The sequence below is a fragment of the Apis dorsata genome, unplaced genomic scaffold (genome assembly GCF_000469605.1).
Source record: "Apis dorsata unplaced genomic scaffold, Apis dorsata 1.3 scaffold_935, whole genome shotgun sequence".
Lineage (NCBI taxonomy): Eukaryota > Metazoa > Arthropoda > Insecta > Hymenoptera > Apidae > Apis > Apis dorsata.
Window position 1 is genome coordinate 707,899 of NW_006264045.1, and position 5,600 is coordinate 713,498.

Here is a 5,600-nt window from a genome sequence, read left to right on the forward strand (position 1 = left end):
TTACAGAACATATAAACTTTTCAAGCTATGATCATTTGTATACTATATCATATCTCTCTTTATTAAGTTGAAAAAATATTAAACAAATGATAAATATTAAATAAATGATTATTTAAAAATCTTTTAATCATCATTTTTATATTTTAAATTTCTAAATAACTATTATCTTTACTATAATACTAAAGATTATAATTAGTCGATATAATTCTATCTTGCTAATTCCACTTTTAGTTTAAATTACAAAAAATAAAAAAGAAAATAAAAACAAAAATAAAAAGTAAAATAATTAAAAAATTATTTAATATATTTAATATATCTATTATAAATCTTATTCATCTATGTCTAGATGAATTTATTTTAGATAGTTATTTGCTAGATGTTGCGAAAAAATTTTGAAACAATAATATTGATCTCGATGATGCAAGTGACAAGTATCATTGGTTTCTAGTGTTCGATTTAGATCGAGAAGTTTGTAAAAAGTTTGATTAATCAAAAGATTCCATGTTGAATATTAATAGCTTATTCCTCACGGCTAGGCGTGCATTAGATAGCGTTATTGCAAATCGTAGAAAGTAACATGACGAGTACAAATCGTAAACGATGCATCGCTGTGGATCATCGATTAGCGGTCACGATCAATCAAATCATAACAACGAAAGCAAATCGGATGCTATCATTCGTTTAAGCAAATCGCCAAGCAAATCGATTTTTAAAATAGATTTTAATTTTTTTTTACGCTTATTGTAGAAATATTTCCTTATTTTATATTTTCAATTTAATTAGAACTTTTTGTTTTGCGCTAACTATTTGCCATAATTTGCTATATTATTGTATTATATTGTTTATCATTAAATTTTAAATCATAAATTTAAAATTTCTTTTACATTGATATATATATATATATATANTTACTTATTATATTATTTTGACATATGCATAATATTTAATAATATATTATATTATAATATATTATAAAATACTTCATAAGAATATTTATAATTTATACATATATTTATATATTATTATTCATAAATATCATTTGATTGTGATACAGACGATATAATCGCTTAATATTTTTTTAATGTAATATAATATAAGTCGAAAAAATAAAAATATAATTTATAATTAGAATTTAATATTTATTTTAATAAACATAATAAATTAAGTAACAAGAAAATCAAAAAAAGATGAAAATAGTAATGTTCTTATCGAATGATAAAGATTTCTTATTCTTAAGAAATATTAGATATGTTAGTGAATGATGAAGTCATTTCAGCTAATGATCCGGCAATTATCTTGTTTAACAATTTGTATCATATAATTGAGCGAGGATTAAAAGATCAGATCTAGAAAGGTAGAATACTAGTATACAGAAAAAGTGATTATTTACTCAAAATCTTATTGATTTATTTATTGATTGAAATTAAAATAACATTTGATTATTGAATTATTTGTACTATCCATTATCTCAAATTATAAAAATCAGTTTATATATATTATATATGTATATATATGAAATATAGAATTTAATAATAAATTAAATTAAAGCCAATATAATCTTTTTTCGAGCGACACAAAATTTATATTATATTTATGAAAGAATATTAATATCTTTTGCTTACATAGATAACATAGTATATATATATATATATATGATTACAACATTTCGTATTCTTTCCATGTATCATATATATATATATGATTACAACATTTCGTATTTTTTCCATGTATCATTGATTAGCAAATGATATACAGGATGTCTACAAATTTCTTTGAAATAACTTTTAAATAATAAATGATGTACAAATATAAAAACTTTTTTCTACTTAGATTATATCGATATTAATATAAAATTTTTCTTTTTAGATTATTTAAAAATTAATTTTTTAATGATATATTATATTTTTATTTCCATATAATAAAAGAACAAGAAAAAAAAATTTAAAATACTATATTCAAATGATCTTAAATCAATATATAGTAATAGGAAAAATACTGTTGAAACAGAACAATTTTTTACTTAACAATTATTTCAAATAATTTATATAATAGAAATTTATAGACATCTTGTATGTGTCTATAAGAATTTTCAATCAAATCGATATATGTAAAACAAGGAAAATAATTGAATAAATCGATGAATGTCCAATTGAAGATTAAAAAAATTAAAGAGAAACATTTTCTTAGACATACATTGGTTAGACTAATCAATCAAAGTCTTAAGAGCAAACGTGATCAATCAGATGAGAGATCGGTAAGAATTGACCCTGCCGAGTTTGCTAAGTAAAAGTCGTTTGATCGCTGTTATAGATCCGCTTTTTAATGTAGAAGTATCGCGTGACGGAAAAATTACGATGCACGGTATAATTATGTCGTAGATCTTTTAAGACTTATGTTCTCTCGACATTCTCGATTCTGATCGATTGAGGGAAAAAGAAACTTTTATATCAGACTATATAAAACATAGTTTTTTAATGAAGGATTATAATCATTGATTAATAATTTTGTAATCAATAATTTATAATCGATATTGTCTTGTCTTTTCAATTTTCATTTCCTTATTTATTTCTCTATCTATTATTATATTTGTTCATATAAACAAAGAAGATTGAATATTAAAAGAATGTAAGAAGATTAATGCAAAATATGTACAGTTATTGCTTTTATTATTATAAATTAAAATAACATAGATATATAATAATATAGATATATAATAGATTTAATTGTGTTTAATTGTTGGCTTTATAATCATTTAGGAAAAATTGATTAGCTGAATAAAACTTTTCGAAATATTTTTGATTTTGTTAAATTTTCAAAAATAAATGGATTAGTAATATTTATTTTTTCACATAAAAAATTTATATGAAAAATTACATGAATTTATAGAAATAATATTTGCATAATTAGAAAGATTATAGAATTTTGAAATTTAAAATATCTTTAAATAGTCTTTAAAAACTTTTTATAAGTCTTACATAATTGAATTAATATTATTATTCAACTATTATAATTTATTATATGTTACATATTATAAGTTTCAAATAGTAAATTCTTTTATATAACAATAATAAATAATCAGTAAAAATTTAATATAAAATTTAATATATAATATATTTTAATTATATAACAATAAAAAAACAAATAAATTTTAAGATAAATTTCACCTTTTTTATTTGATATAAAATTGTAGAAATTTCTTAACTATAATTTGCAGATTAATCATTTGAAAGTTATTGAATTACATAGTACTGAAAATATATATTTGTTATTTAATCTTTATCAATATATTACGAAAAATTTGGATTGATTAAATATTTCAGACAATAATGACAATGATAATGACGATAATAATGACAATGAATAGAGAAAGAAAATTTTTCTAATTCAAAATAAATATAGCTGTTTGTTGTGTTAATCTAATAATCGTAGTTTATAAAATTTTATAAATTTTGAATAATTTTTCGTATAATAAACAATTTTTATAAAATTTTGAAAAAATGAATAAAAAATAAAAAACAAACAATAAAATATTTACTTTATTAATTACTTATGTCTGGTTTTATACAATATAATTTGATAATTTTAAATATGTATATATAATATATCCAAATATATATATATATATATATAATATAATAATATACAAATTATAATTCTTTTTTTAATAAATGATTTAAATTTTTAAAATTACAAAACAATTCTTTAAAAATCTTATAAACAGAAGAATTATTTTCCTAAATATATGCTGAATAATTTCTATTGTATTATTACACATTGACAATATTGACAAATATTTCAAAATATAACTTAGAACAATTAAATTTGCAATTTCAATAATTCGCAAGTTTTTTAAATAATGAAAATTAATTGGGAAACTGCTTTGAGAGGAAATATATTTATGTGAAACGAAAATCAAAATTTTAAGTGGATTTATAATTTGAATGTATTTTTTTATATTTATTATAATTTATTACAACTGTTACCATTTTTTCGACATGTTAAAACTTGCTAAAAATATTATATCTTTGTAATTAAGTGATAAAGAATTCGAAATTATAAATTTTCAAATTAAAAGTTGATAAAAATTTTTAACTAAATATGAGAAAAATATCTAAGAAAAATTATTTAATTAATAATATGAAATTATATATGATTTCTTTGTAGTTTTAGTCTTTGTTTTATATTTTTAGATATTTCTTTCTTGTTATTTTCTTATTTATATATTAATTGTACTGTTTGTTATATGTATATATTATTTATGCTATCATGCTTGATTTACCTTGCAAATATATATTAATGTTATAAAAGTAATAAGATTATTAAATTTTATTATTTATTATTATAATAATTTCGAAAATTAATCATTATTTTTTTTTATTATTTTAGTTATATTAATATTAATATATTAATATTATTTTTGTTACTTTGTGTACGGAATGTAAATTCATTATAAAAAATATCATAAAAATATTTGATCATTATTTTATAATTATGAATAATTAATTATATAGAAAATCATTTGTTGACTTTATTTATTATATAATTTTTCATTATTATATAATTAATTTTTTCATTAAAAATCATGTTTTATAATTCTAAATTAAATTTAATACTTTTAAATTTGAATTTAAATTGTTTAACTTTTAAATATTAATAAATATTTTATAATGTCAAATTTTTATTTATTTTAATTTAAATTTTATTTTAATTTATTAAATTTTCCAATTTTTTTAACTTCATAATTTTTATTTAAAAAATTCAAATTTTTGAATTCAAAAACTTTTTAATGTTTTTTAATGAAAACCTCAAATTACTCTAAAATTTTTTAATTTTTATTTTTAAATTTTCAAATTTTATTAATTATCTCCTTCTGTTCAAACTTTCTATTTCGAATTTCCAATAGCTTCGAATTTACATTCCTATACAATGTTCTCTTCGATCCATTGACTTTTTTTCTCTGCCCACAATTCACTAAAATAACGATATATTGAAACTAAAAAAAAGAAAAAAGAGAAACAAGAATTTTTATGTCATTGATTGCAGTTATGTTCATGCGCAAACTTCAAATGCAAGTGGACATTCGAACAACTCAAGATATATCTGTAGATACATGGGCGTTTACATGATCAGTTTGTTTCGACTTTCTACTTGTACTACAAATTGATCATTTTTTTTTTTGTAGTTTATTCTTGCACATAATGTGACAAGATATATATATCAATATATGTAATTATTTCATGTTTCTCACCAATCTTTATTCCAGCTCACATTTTTATTTCATGATTATTTGCGTATTCTATTGTAATTAATTAAAATTTAATTATAAACAACGAATAAATTATTGATAAATTATCAATTGAATAACATAAAAACCAAATTGATCAACTCGATTTACTAATTATTTGATTTTTGAAAGTTTAATATCAATAATAATATATTTTGATTTAAATAACATTTATTCAAAAAATAATATTGATAATTTTCTGTTAATCTAATATCAGATTGTTTGAAATTCAAATATAAAATAAATAGTTTTCATTTTATGAATTTCTTGCAAATTGTTTCAAATTGAAAATATAGTAAGTATATATATATATATA